The 15,327-nt window shown below is 38.1% G+C and overlaps 1 pseudogene; it reads left to right on the top strand.

The window, feature by feature from the left end:
* Nucleotides 1-15,327, top strand: part of LOC130842284 (eukaryotic translation initiation factor 3 subunit E-like) — a 31,997-nt pseudogene that overhangs the window by 898 nt on the left and 15,772 nt on the right.

The raw sequence follows: 15,327 nt of genomic DNA, 5'->3' as shown, positions 1-15,327 counted from the left end.
TTGTTTTCTTTTTCACAACTTGGACTAGCGGAATATTTCTTAATTGTTTTGGCCTAAAATGTTTCCTTCTAATTCCCAAACATTGGCCCTCATTTTTGCTCTTGGGTCTGAGCAGCAGCAGCAGCAAGTCTAACCTACTTTCCCACAATCGCCCTTCATAGTTAGTCTCTCCTTCATGGTAAACATCCCAATTTCTTCAAACTATCCTCAAAAGCCATGTGTTTAAAGCCCCTCTCCATCTTTGTTGCTATTTTTTCCATTCACTCCAAGGCGTTCCTAATCCTTCAGAGTTGAGATGGAAAGATTATTAATGGTAAAAGGCATAATTTAGATGTGGGATTGGGAGGGGGGGCAGCAGGCAGGTAAAGGGCATTTCTGGCTGAGGAGCCAGCAAGCAAAATACCATGTGAAACCTTATGGGGTACATTCAGGGACGGTGAAGAGTTAAGCTGCAGTGAGGCTGTGGGATGGGAAGTATTTGAAAATAAGCTTCAGAATATAGGTTAAGGAATCAGATTAGGGAGAGGCTTAAATGCCTTTCTAAGGAATTAATTCTATTCAATTGACAGCAGAGATCCCTTAATGTTTCTGGAGTGAGTGTGAGCCATGGTCAGACAGTCATTTTGGCCCATTGTTCTGGAAGTGGTATGAGATGCAGCACAAGCAGTACTGAGAGTTTATAGTGATAGACACCAATATTAAAAAAAGAAAGATCTCAAATGAACAACCTAACTTTAACCTCAAGGAACCAGATAAAAAGAACAAAGACCAAAGTTGGCAAAAGGAAAAAAATCAAGCAGAAATAAATTAGATATAGAATAAAAAATAGAAAAAAATCAGCAAACTGAGTTTCTTTTTTTAAAGAAGCAAAATGGACAAGCCCTTAGCTAGACTAAAAAAAAAAAAAAAAAGAGAGAAGACTCAAATAAAATCAAGAATGAAAGGAGTGATATTACAATGGATGCCTCAGAAATAAAAAGGATCATGAGACTATTATGAACAAATATAAGCCAACAAACTAGATAACCTAGAAGAAATGGATAAATTCCTAGAGACATGCGATGTATCAAAACTCAATCAAGGAGAAATAGAAAGCCTGAACAGACTAATAACAAATAAGATGGTTTTATCAGTAATCTAAAACCTTCCAAGAACAAAAAAATCCAGGGCCAAATGACTTTGTGGGTGAATTCTACCAAACATTCAAAGAGAATTAACACCAATCCTTCTTAAATTCTTCCAAGAAATTGGAAAAGGGGGAACACTTCCAAACTAATTTTATGAGACTATCATCACCCTTATAGCCAAACCAGACAAAGACTAAAAGGAAACAAAACTACAGGCTGATATCCTTAATGAACATAGCAGAGAATAAAATGGTGGTTGCCAGGGGCTGTTGGTAAGTAGAAAAGGGGAGACATTGGTTAAGGTGTACAAAGTTTCAGTTATTCAAGATCTCCAAGTTCTGGAGATCTAATGTGCAACTCTGTGCCTGTAGTTAACACTACCATATCGTATACTTGACATTTGCTGAGAGAGTAGGTCATAAGTGTTCTCACCACACACAAAAACATCATGATGTGACATGATGGATATGCTATTTAGCCTGATTGTGATAATTATTTCACAATGTGTCTGTATATTGAATCATCAAGTTGTACACCTTACATATACATGACCTTGAATTGTCAGTTATACCCCAATAGAGCTGAAAAGACCATGATTGCATGAGAAGTAATAACTTCAAAATTTTAAGGAGAGATTCATGAGGAATTTAACACTGTATATATGTGTGTGTGTGTGTCTATATATATATATATATATCTGTGTGTGTATATATATGAGTATATATGTGTTTGTGTATATTGTCATACAAAGAGTGTTAAAATCCGTGTACTATGTGACTGAATAGAATCTTTTCTTTTTTATAAATTTATTTCTTTATTTTTCTTTATTTTTCTTGGTTGCATTGGGTCTTCCTTGCTGCACACAGGCTTTCTCTAGTTGCGGAGAGCGGGCGTTACTCTTTGTTGTGGTGCACAGGCTTCTCTTTGCAGTGGCTTCTTTTGTGGAGCATGGGCTCTAGGTGTGTAGGCCTCAGCAGTTGTGGCACGCAGGCTCAGCAGTTGTGGCTCATGGGCTCCAGAGTGCAGGCTCAGTAGTTGTGGTGCATGGGCTCAGTTGCTCCACGGCATGGGGGTTCCTCCCTGACCAGGGATCAAACCCACGTCCCCTGTGTTGGCAGGCGGATTCTCAACCACTGCACCATCAGGGAAGTCCCTAGAATATTTATTTTTTGTACTTCTACTCTCCAAACTCACTCATGTGACAAAACAATTAAACACAAACACATAAACAAATTTTAAAAAATTAAAAACTCTTTCCAAAAAAAGCAAACAAAAACCTAAGAGGTTTCAATCTAAGAGATCTTTGGGTCAGTTTTGAAAATAATCAACTTTCCATTCAAAAGGAAAATCTGTTGCCTTTTTGTATTATAGCAACTTTTATTTGTTACTTTTAAAATAAGTTTAAAACATTATGAAAAAATGTACCATATTAAACCTGTGTAAAATAAGTCATGTTTTAATTGATAGCTAATAATGACCAACAAGAATAAGATGAGAAAAATTTAGATTCTGAATAAATTTCTAGGGAATTTGATGAGATGAATGAAAAACTTTCTCCACATATAAGGATGGATTAATAAAGCTTGTTTTTTAATTTTTAATTTAAAAAAATTTTTATAGGCCTGTAGTTGCTTTACAGTGTTGTTTAGTCGTTGCTGTACTGCAAAGTGAATCTGTTATGCATATACATATACATATGTCCACTCTTTTTTAGATTCTTTTCCCATATAGGCCATTACAAGAGTACTGATTAGAGTTCCCTGTGCTATACAGTAGGTCCTTATTAGTTATCTATTTTACAATATATATAATAGTGTGTATATGTCAATCCCAATCTTCCAATTTAACCCCCCCCCCCCCGCCCCAAAACCATAAGTTTATTTTCTACATCTATTACCATTTCCCTTTTGTGGATAAGTTCATCTGTACCTTTTCTTTAGATTCCACATATAAGCAGTATCATATATTTGTCTTTCTCTGTCTGACTTACTTCACTCAATATGACAATCTCTAGGTCCATTCATATTGCTGCAAATGGCATTATTTTGCTCTTTTTTATGGCTGAGTAATATTCTAATGTATATATTTACCACATCTTGTTTATCCATTCCTCTGTTGATGGACATTCAGGTTGCTTCCATGTTCTGGCTATTGTAAATAGTGCTGCAGTGAACATTGGAGTGCATGTATCCTTTCGAATTATGATTTTCTCCAGATATATGCCCAGGAGTGGGATTGCTGGATCATATGGTAGCTTTGTTTTTTAAGGAACCTCCATACTATTCTCCATAGTGGCTGCAGCAATGTACATTCCCACCAACAGTGTAGGAGGGTTGCCTTCTCTCAATACGCTCTCCATTTATTGTTTGTAGATTTTTTGATGATGGCCATTCTGACCGGTGTAAGGTGATGCTTCATTGTAGTTTTGATTTGCATTTCTGTAATGATTAGTGATGCTGAGCATTTTTTCATGTGCTTTTCAACCATCTGTATGTCTTCTCTGGAGAAAGGTCTATTTAGATCTTCTTCCCATTTGTGGATTGGGTTATTTGCTTTTTGGGTATTAAGCTGCATGAGCTGCTTGTATATTTTGGAGATTAATCCCTTGTTGGTTGCTTTGTTTACAAATATTTTCTCCATTCTGAGGGTTGTCTTTTGTCTTTTCGTTTTGTTTATGGCTTTCTTTGCTGTGCGAAAGCTTTTGTTTAATTAGGTCCCATTTATTTATTTTTATTTTCATTATTCTAGGAGGTGGATCAAAAAAAATCTTGCTGCGATTTATGTCAGAGAGTGTTCTGCCTATGTTTTCCTCTAAGAGTTTTATAGTATCCAGCCTTTCATTTAGGTTTTTAATCCATTTTGAGTTTATTTTTGTATATGGTGTTAGGAAGTGTTCTAATTTCATTCTTTTACATGTAGCTGTCCATTTTTCCCAGCACCACTTTTTGAAGAGACTGTCTTTTCTCCATTGTATGTTCTTGCCTCCTTTGTTGTGGATTGACCATAGGTGCGTGTGTTTATCCCGGGACTTTCATTCCTGTTCCATTGATCTATATTTCTGTTTTTGTGCCAGTACCATACTGTTTTGATTACTGTAGATAAAGCTTATTTTGAATGAAGACAATGTGAAAATAGTAAAATACATTCTTCCTATGAAACATAACGTTACTTACTTCCTATAGAAATAACTGTAATGACCATTGTATTATGTTAGGGGATGTGGTTTTAGAATGACGTAGCTGTTTTTTTCTCTCTTTCATTATTGAAATTGTGTTTTCTTGTTCTGTTGAAAACCTTCTTTGTCTTCTCTCTCCTTGTCAACATAGTCATAATATGTGTCCTGAAATTCTTCTTTCTTTGAGTATGAGAAGTCTGTTTCCTCTGCTCCCTTTCCCAATTCTGAGCTTGCTTCATCTTGCCCTCATTCTTCTCCTTCTCTTCCTCCTCCTCCTTTTCCTCATATTCTTTGGGTGGACCAGCTCCATCCTCCACATTATCTTCATTATCTTTGTTTTCATCCTCATCCTCTTCCGCTTCAGAGCTTATGTTCCTTATCTTTCCTACTAACTCCCTCTAAGAATGTTCTGGTGCAGGAGTTAAAAAATACTTTTTCAACTCTTAGGATTGTGATCTCATAGTTAAGTCATGACTTCTATTTTTTTTTTTAATATTTCATAGATCATCATGCCTCCTTTTATTTATTTATTTTTTAAAATTTGTTTATTTGTTTATTGATTGATTTTTGTTGGCTGCATTGGGTCTTCATTGCTGCACGTGGGCTTTCTGTAGTTGCGGCGAGCAGGGGCTACTCTTTATTGCGGTGCTCAGGCTTCTTATGGCAGTGGCTTATGTTGCAGCAGAGCACCGGCTCTAGGCGCATGGGCTTCAGTAGTTGCAGTGCATGGGCTCAGTAGTTGTGGCTCACGGGTTCTAGATCACAGGCTCAGTAGTTGTGGCACACAGGCTTATTTGCTTCACGGGATGTGGGATCCTCCCAGACCAGGGCTCGAACCCGTGTTCCCTGCATTGGCAGGCGCATTCTTAACCACTGCACCACCAGGGAAGCACATGCCTCCTTCTTTTAAATGCACACTGCAAGGCCTTAAGTCATTTCAGCTTTCTAAACATTGCAAATGGGATCTTACGAACATTGGACTACATTAGCATTTCCTGAAGTGTGCTTCATAGAGCAGCAAACGTGTGCTTCTCCATGGAGAAAATAAAAAAGATATGTGTAACAAATTAAATTGGCGAATTTATTTCTCTATCAGGAGATCACGGTACACTTTTACCATATTAAAGGCTTCAGGAAGTTCTAAGTAAAACACATCTTTAACTTGGAATAATTCAGCATTTCTGGAACTTATTGCGAAGATTTCTTTCTTTCCTTCCTTCCTTCCTCTCTCCCCCCCTCTCTGTCTCTGTCTCTGTCACAATAATTTGGGGAGATGTTAGACTGGCTCTTTAAGGCCATTTGTGAATATTAAAGTTTGTGGATCTATCTTAGAAAAGTCAGGAAGGAAGGAGGATTTTGCTAAAAGTAGTCCTCCATAGTTGCTGGTCAGGACAACTCCCAGCAGATATTGGGTTTCCCAAGAGGAGGCATCAGGTTTTAACAAAAGAGCAGGGGATTAGGAGCACAGTCTGTTGGAGTTATCTGACATTGAGCAAGACTGGTCCTCCGTTTCTGCTTCTGTCAGAGGGCTGGGATCAGCCTGGTGACTCTGTCATGGTCTGGTATGCTAGGGTTATGTCTGAGCTGCATAGGAAATGCCCACTTACCTGTGGGTGAGGACAGCACCATGTGTTGGTGCCTATGAAGTTCAGAAGTGAACTCTTAGTGCTCTTCTTGTTTGACTTGGAGACGGTGTTTTCCCCAGTGAAAGCTGGGCTTCCTCTCCAAGGGTAAGGATTTGGAGACCTACATTTGGGTTGAAGAGGGCCTACTGACATAAAGTGCCCAAACTTGTCCCAGTTGCTTAGGCTCTGGGTTTCAAAAATATGGCCACAATCCAGAAGGAAACCCAAAGCTTGTCTGAACAGGTATTTAGACATTGTCTACTCTCCCACATAAAGTTCCCAAGCCTTTGATGTGAAGAAGGATTTCTTATCAAATTCTTGAAGTTTACTTTCCTGTATACTGATAAATAGAAACTGTATAAGCTAGTAGATTCTGGTTTAGTGCAGTGGAAAGGAAGATAAATGGTAATACACCAACAATTTCAAACAGGGAATTCAGCCAACTAGAGGGAGTAAGCATGGAGAAAAGAGTACTGAGGTCATGGGGAAAGGTTTCTGGTCACACTCAGAGAAGTTTTCTTCTGGACATCTAGATTCAAAACAGATGCTCAGATATAAGAACTACACAAAAGTCCCACCTATATGGGCATTGCAATGTAGTTTTTTTTATTATTAATTTTATTTATTTATTTATTATTTTTGGGGTACACCAAGTTCAATCATCTGTTTTTATACACATATCCCCGTATTCCCTCCCTCCCTTGACTCCCCCCCCACCCTCCCTCGAGTCCCCCCCACCCACACCGTCCCAGTTCTCTAAAGCATCTTCCATCCTCGAGTTGAACTCCCTTTGTTATACAGCAACTTCCCACTGGCTATCTATTTTACAGTTGGTAGTATATATATGTCTGTGCTACTCTCTCGCTTCGTCTCAGCTTCCCCTTCAACAACAATTTCAAACAGGGAATTCAACCAACTAGAGGGAGTAAGCATGGAGAAAAGAATACTGAGGTCATTGGGGAAAGGTTTCTGGTCACACTCAAAGAAGTTTTCTTCTGGACATCTAGATTCAAAACAGATGCTCAGATATAAGAACCACACAAAAGTCCCACCTGTATGGGTATTGCAATGTAGTTTCTAAGAATATAGGCTCAGAGGAAGGCAAACCCACATCCAAACCTGGGGGAGCAGATTATCAAGAGGACGTGTCTGCTGGTTTACCTGCGAGTCAGACCCAGGCACTTGGAGGCTCTGAAACGGAGCAGAACACTATGGTCCTTGCCACCCCCCGACCCCCATGTCCTCAGCCTTCCTTTTATTTGTAGAAAAACCTTAGCCAAAGAATGTTTAATCAGAGAAGTGAGAAAATATAGAAATAAAGGAAAACAGTTAAAGGAGACCAAATAATAATAATTTAGTCAGTAAACATAGTCAAGGACCTTTAGTTCCTCCTTAAGGGCTACAGATAATATTCTGAACCATGTCCTGTGAGCTGTCTTATAGATGCTGAAACCTCCACCAGGTGGAAGAAGTTAACTACTGTAGCCATGACATAAGCGGCCATAATTCTGAGAATAGACCTCAAAGAAATGGAAACAAACCAACCCTAGAACTGAAGATCAACTGTACCTAAAACAGTCAAGATGACACTGGTTGGATCATCGATGACCAATTTCAAGATGACTCTCAGAGCTGACTGTACTCTTTCTACATGTAGCATCCTCCCTCAACCTATAAAAGCTCTTGCCCACTGGTTATAAGAGGGGGTGGAGTAGGCCTTTGGACGGGTGTCCGCCCTCCCCTCCAGTTGCCAGCATCCAAAATAAAGCAAACTTTCCTTTCTACCAACCTGGCCTCTTTATTGGCTTTTGACCGGTGAGCAGCCAGACCCTACTTTCGGTTACAGCTCCTCACTATTCTCCCCTGCCCTTGGAATGTCTGTTCCACCTACCAGTCCCATAGCTGGAGCTGCTTTCAAGTCATAGCCTTGAAAGAGTAATTTATTGTTGAGACCCTTTGCACTAGATTCATAACTGAACCCTGCTAAAGTTTTCTATATAAACTTTTAAGATTCTGACAGGAAGGTGTAGAGATCTACTCATCTTGGGGCACCCAAGACAAACCTTGAATGTAAGTTCCCTTGCTTAGTAAGCCTGACACCTACCCATTTAGAGTGCTCTGCCTCTTTCATTATCACTCACATATTTTGATAATTCAACAAGAGATTTTGAAACTATATTATAATGGGAACAAACAATCTGTCAGACCTCTCTGTTCAAAACCTGATTCTGCTAATTATCAGTTTGGGAAAGTTATTTGAACCTCTCTGAAACCTTACAAGGTTATGAAGATTAAATGCATGGTGTACCCATGTACCTGTGATTAGGATCTGCCTTCTGCAAGCTTTCAGTAATAATAGCTATTTTCATCCCTAATGTAGAATACTGGAATTCTAAAATACAAATGGATAAAGAAGTTGATAAACATAGGTCCAGAGTGGAAAAATGACTTATCCAAAGTTATAGAAATGTAGGAACTGGAACCAAGCTCTAAGCCAAGTGTTTTTGCCTCTACACACTCAGCGGTCTCCATTACATAGTATTTGAAGCACATTTGAACAGTGGAGTAGTATGGTGAGATGTCCCATGGAACCGAGTAGACCTGTAGTCAGAGATTGAAGATAAAATCCAGTTTTGCCACATACAAGCTGTGTGACCTTGTGAAAGCCCTGCAACTTCTATGACCTTCATTTCCCTCATCTTGTAAAATAGTGGTAATGACCCTTGCTTGCTTTCCAGGAATGTTGTGAAGTTCAAATGAGATGAAAAAGGACACTGTAAAGAACAGCATGTGTGTAAGGGATTTGTGTTTATATTACATACTTAAAAATGGCCAGGGAGAATAATTTGCTTCATATCGATTTAGCAGTATTTTGAAAATGATTATTTGAACAGTTCTGTTTTGGGGCAGGGAGTAGCAAATGGGGTAAGAATTGTGTATTCCATCTTGTTTATGGTTTTCTTGCTGTGCAAAGCTTTTAAATTTAATTAGGTCCCATATGTTTATTTTTGTTTTTATTTTCATTACTCTAGGAGGTGGGTCAAAAAAGATCTTGCTGTGATTTTTGTCAAAGAGTGTTCTACCTATGTTTTCCTCTAAGAATTTTATAGTGTCCGGCCTTACATTTAGGTTTTTAATCCATTCTGAGTTTATTTTTGTGTATGGTGTTATGGAGTGTCCTAAGTTTATTCTTTTACATGTAGCTGTCCAGTTTCCGCAGCACCACTTATCGAAGAGACCGTCTTTTCTCCATTGTATATTCTTGCCTCCTTTGTCATAGATTAGGTGACCATAGGTGCGTGCGTTTATCCCTGGACTTTCTATCCTGTTCCATTGATCTCAGGATGGGAGAAAATATTTGCAAACAAAGCCAGTGACAAGGAATTAATCTCCAAAATATACAAACAGCTCATGCACCTCAATATCAAAAAAACAAACAACCCAATCCAAAAATGGGCGGAATACCTAAATAGACATTTCTCCAAAGAAGACATACAGATGGCCAACAAACACATGAAAAGATGCTCAACATCACTAATTATTAGAGAAAAGCAAATCAAAACTACAATGAAGTTCCACCTCTCACCAGTCAGAATGGGCATCATCAAAAAATCTACAAACAATAGGTGCTGGAGAGGGTGTGGAGAAAAGGGAACCCTCTTACACTGTTGGTAGGAATGTAAATTGATACAGCCACTATGGAGAACAGTATGGAGGTTCCTTAAAAAACTAAAAATAGAACTACCATATGACCCAGCAATCCCACTACTGGGCATATACCCTGAGAAAACCATAATTCAAAAAGACACATGCACTCAAATGTTCATTGCAGCACTATTTACAATAGCCAGGACATGGAAGCATGTCCATCAACAGATGAATGGATAAAGAAGATGTGGCACATATATACAATGGAATATTACTCAGCCATAAAAAGGAATGAAATTGTGCCATTTGAAGAGATGTGCATGGACCTGGAGACTGTCATACAGAGTGAAGTAAGCCAGAAAGAGAAAAACAAATATCGTATATTAATTCATATATGTGGAATTTAGAAAAATACTACTGATGAACATATTTGCAAGGCAGAAATAGAGACACAGAAGTAGAGAACCAATCTATAGTCACCAAGGGAGGGCGGGGCACGGGTAGATGGATTGTAAGATTGGGATTGATGTATGTACACTAACATGTATGAAGTAGTTGGCTAGTGAGGGCCTACTTACTGTATAGCATGGGGGGAGAAAAAGAAGGTATAATCTGTTTGCAAGACATATATTAAGTTAACCTTAAAAATGCATTCCAATATACATTAGTTGCAGATAAATACTGTTTGATTCCACTTATACAAGGTACCTAGAATAGTCAAATTCATAGTCAGAAGGTACATTGGTAGATGCCAGGGGCTGGGAAGTGGGGGATGGGGGTGAGGAAGGGGAATGGGGAGTTAGTGTTTCATGGGGACAGAGTTTCAGTTTAGGAAGGTAAAAATTTTAGGAGATGGATGATGGTGAGAGTTGTACAACAATGTGAATGCAGTTAGTGCCACTGAACTGTGTAGTTAAATATGATTAAAATAGTATGTTTTATATTGTGTGGCTTTTACCACAGTAAAAAAAATTAACAGCAACAACAAAAAAAGAGTTGTGCATTTCAGCAAGGTGGGTGTATGTGTGGATGCCTCTGACAGGTGTTGCTCTAACCAGAATAAACCTGAGGACTCCAACTGGCTGAAGTTCTTTGTGCATTCATCTTCAGAGAAACTAAGTTCAATATCCAAAAGTAATTACACTGATTCGATCTTTACTTGAATCTCTTGGCAAACATCAACAGGGATGTAATTTATACTCAGTTAATCTACAGTCCTGCCCTGACCCTTTCCCCTCCAGTCTTCACGTCTCTCACACTCAATCCTCCATGAAACTCATCTTGTTAAAAATACAAAAAAAAACTAAACCTCGGTGATTCTTTGTTCTTCTCTTCTCTCATCCGTTAGCCTCCATATTTTATGCTCTTAATTGAGGAGGTATTTACCTTTCTCTCTCTTTACTTCTCCATTCGTCTCTCTTCTCGTTTGCCAATTCTATGTCAAAAATGGGCCAGAAGCAGAATGGAGAATGCTGAATCTGTCTTTTGAAGCTGAGGAGGGATTGAGGTGTAGTGAAAAACCCGGAATAATGCAGAATTTTCTTTAATACAGTGGAAAAGGGTGAAAGAATGAACACATCACTTAATACATACATAGTTTAAGTTTATTATAGCTTGTTTTCATCTCTCCAAAGGAAGGACTGAATTAATAGTGCAGATATGAGGATGTGAAATTTGTGGTATGAGACCAGATGTAGGGTAGTTAGTTTCAAGAAGTTGCTTATTTTTTGGTTAATATTCATAAAAGTTTTTCCTTCATATTTTCTTCAAGCATTTAAGTGCCTCTCTTGTGCCCTAAATTTGTGCCACTGACCAAACCACCTATCCTATCTTATTTTTTGTTTTAACTTTACTCTCTTAGTAACTTTCAAAAATGCAATCAAGTATTATTATTTATAGTCACCTTGTGCATTACATTCCCATGACTTATTTACTCTCCTTAAAAAGTAACTTAAAGTCTTGCACTTCGAGGAAAAAATGCCTTCATTGAAAATACTGACTCACCACCAGAGGGCTTCATTTTGAGTTTCTTGTTCTTTTCATGAGAGGGCTTAGCTGAACAAGCCATGCTGTATTGCTGAGTGTCACCTTGTGGATAAATAATGAGCTATGCTGGTGTAACTGGCATGTTACAGCAGTGTTAGGGCCAAAATTCTTGGATTCAAATTCTTAGTCTGCCATGTATTAGCTGGGTGACATGGACAAGCTGTAAGTACCTGGGTCTCAGTTTCCACTGTAAAAGGGGATATTTTAGCAATCCTGTGGTAGCTGGTATTACAGTAATCACAGAGAACTACAAAAAGGATGTCTTTGTATATCAGAGTTTGAAGACATTATCAAATAAAACTAGATTGCTAAAAAAAACCTAGATGGCTAGATAAGAGCAATCATAATAGCAAGTATTAATGATATTATAGATAAGATAATAGCTAGCATTTACTGAATGCCTACTTGTGGCAGATGCTGAACTATTTTATTTACTCTTCACAACTGTCCTTTGTATTGAATACTCTCATTATGCTCAATTCACAGATGAGGGAACTGAGACTCTGAGTAACTGATGTGTTCAAAGTTACACATCTAAGAAAGGCAGAGTTGAAATCAAATCCAAGTCTGATGTCACAACATGTCTTCTTAGCTGTTCTAAGATATTGTGACAGGGGTCGGCAAGTAAATAATATTTATAGGGAGAAGACTGTGTGTGTATGTGTGTGTGTTACACACAGAGGAAGGAAGAGGAAGGGGTATGGTGGAGGTATGGTCTTTGTCATAGGGGAAGGAATCCCATGTTTTTTCCAAATGACTCCAAATATTATAATATTTTAGGTGAACAAATTTCTGCCCATTTATTCAGAATAACTGTCTAATAGCCCGAGTTGCCCAAATATGGAATGATCTGCCCTTGGAAATATCTTCATTAGTTGGCTTTCTTAAGCAGAGTCTGCTGATAATTGGAAGAAGTAGTGTAGGGACTGTGTCTCACCAAAAGGAACCATTAAGGTATTTTCAAATCTTAAGATTCAGCATTTCTATAGTAAATTTCAAAATGCAGTAATTTTTCTGGACCACAGTAGGCTCCATGGCAGAAGTTATCCTTCAGCTGGATTTGTGCATTAAATAGGTACTTTTGGTTACAAGTAGTAGAATAATAACTCTGAAGAAAAAAAAAGTTAATTATAAGAATCAGGAGGTGTCTCTACAAGTCCATAGGCGGAGGAAAGAGCTGAAATTAGGGTCTTCTCTCTCCATCCTGAATTTATGCTCCTGCCTATAGATTATATTTCTTTCTTCTTTACTTCTCTCTAGAACAGCTTTCTCTCATTTCTTCTGTCCACATGGCAGGCAGTAGGTATCCATTTGATTCTTTCTGAGCTGACATGTTACAGATGCTGCAATCTTAAAAAACAAAAACAAAAAGACCTTTCTTTTGGTTTCAATTCCAACTTTTTTGGTGGAACACTTTTTTTTTTCTTTTTTGGCGCACAGGCTTAGTTGCTCCGTGGCATGTGGGATCTTCCTGGAGCAGGGATCAAACCCGTGTCCTCTGCATTGGCAGGTGGATTCTCAACCACTGTGCCACCTAGGAAGCCCTGGAACACTTTTTTATTGAGGTAAAGTTCACGTAATATAAAGTTAACCTCTTTAAACTGTACAATTTAATGGCACTTAGTACTTATAGAGTGAAACTATCACCTCTATTCAGTTCCAAAATGTTTTCATCACCCCCAAAGAAACTTTTTACCCATTAAGCAGTCACTGCTCATCTCCCTGACTCCAGGCCCTGGCAGTCACTAATCTGCTGTCTGTCTTTATGGATATACCCATTCTGACTATTTCATATAAATGAAATAATACAATATGTGAACTTTTGTATCTAGCTTCTTTCACTTAGCAAAGGTTTTCAAGGTTCATCCATGTTGTAGCATGTACCAGTACACCAGTTCTTTTTTATGGCCAATTTCCCTTGTGTAGATATATCATTTTGGTTTCTCTACTCATCTGTTAATGGGCATTGGTGTTGTCTCCACATTTTGGCTATTGTGAATAGTGCTGCAGTTTTTGTTTGAATACCTATTTTTAATTCTTTTGAGTATATCCTAGGAGTGGAATTGCTGGGCCTTATGGTAATTTTATGTTTAACTTTTTGAGGAACTGCCAAACTGTTTTCCACAATGGCTGAACCATTTTACACTCTTATCAGCAATGTATGAGGGTTTTGATTTTCTACATCCTTGCCAAAACTTATTTTCTTTCTTCTTTAAACAAAAAAGTCAGCCTAGCTGGTGAAAAAAGCTATCTCCTTAAAGTTTTGATTCTTATTTCCTTATAATTAATGATATGGATCTCTTTTTAATGTTCTTGTTGGCCATTTGTATATCTTCTTTGCAGAAATGTCTTTTTAAGTCCATTGTCTGTTCAAAATAATTGTGTGTTTATATTTTTCTTGTTGATTTATAACAGTTCTTTATATATTCTGATAAAAGTCCCTTATCCGTTGAATCCCAACTCTGGCATTTGCCTTTGGCAAGTCATTAAACTCTTGTGAACTTTGTTTTCTCTTTTTAAAAATATAGAGAAAGGATACACATGCATCATACGTGTGTGTGTGTAGAGAGAGAGAGAAAGAGAAAGGATCTCTTCTCTCTATATATATCTTACTATCTCTCTGTCTCAAGCCCTATCTATCTATCTATCTACCTATCTATCATCTATACCTAGGAGAAATGTTTCAGTTTTTGCTAATTCATTGTTCATAGTGACTTTCAGAATGTAAGTATCACAAATAACAAGAATAGACTGTATGATTTGCAAATATTTTCTTCCATTTGGTATGTTGTCTTTTTACCTTCTTAATAGTATCTTTTGTTGACCTAAAATAAATAGACTGCCAGCTATTTCTCCAGCAAAAATGGGTTTATTTGCAATCAGAAAGAATTGCAATTTGGAATCTGCCACCAGAGCCACTGCAAGTCCCTGCAGAGCAAGGGGAAAAGCATTCTTTTAAAGAAAGAAGTTGCGAATGCTATAGTAAACAAAAAGTTCATGGCTTTTTATTGGCCAAGTCCTTGCCAGGAAAAAAGTCCTTCCTGTTGAGCTCTTGTTGCAGGGCATGAGAGCTCCCCTTTCTGGTCTCCTGACTATTTAACTGATGCTTTTGTTTATTAATTTTTTTTACATTTCTACTTTTTGATCAAGATCTTTCTCTGAAGCATCACTGATCAAGAGTTAGGTTTTCCATTTTTAGTCGCTTTTTCTCTCTCATGCCAAGAAGGACCTTTCTGAGGTGTAGTATCTCATGTTGGTGCACAGATTGGAAACCTACTGGGGTCACGTTCAAGTAACAAGGAGGAGTAGGAAGGAGAACTCTCAGGCAATTTTTATCTAAAGTCCGTATGTTATCAAGATCATAGATATTGGAGATCATCTAAAGCATTAGGTCATCATCAAAGGTTTGGTGACAAGCTTCCAACAGGCCTGGTCTGGATATGTTGGGAAAATGGTCTCATCAAATGTTGTCTTCAATTCAAGGAAATCTTTACTTTCAGGTCACCAGATGACATGCAAATCTAGTCAGGCTTCAGTGCTTTCTTAAGGTGTGAATCCAAGAGTCTATTCCCAGGAATTTGGAGGAACGTGGGTTGTTAGAAGGACTGATAAGGGCCTTTCCAGTGAGGTTGAAGAGAGTCATTCTGGAGGTTTCTTTTCTAATAGATGACATCTCCAGGTTGCAAGGTATGATACTTAAGGTCTT

The sequence above is a fragment of the Hippopotamus amphibius genome, chromosome 1, assembly GCF_030028045.1.
Source record: "Hippopotamus amphibius kiboko isolate mHipAmp2 chromosome 1, mHipAmp2.hap2, whole genome shotgun sequence".
Classification (NCBI taxonomy): Eukaryota; Metazoa; Chordata; class Mammalia; order Artiodactyla; family Hippopotamidae; genus Hippopotamus; species Hippopotamus amphibius.
Note: the sequence above shows the minus strand (reverse complement) of the source record. Positions and strands in the feature narration are given on the sequence as shown.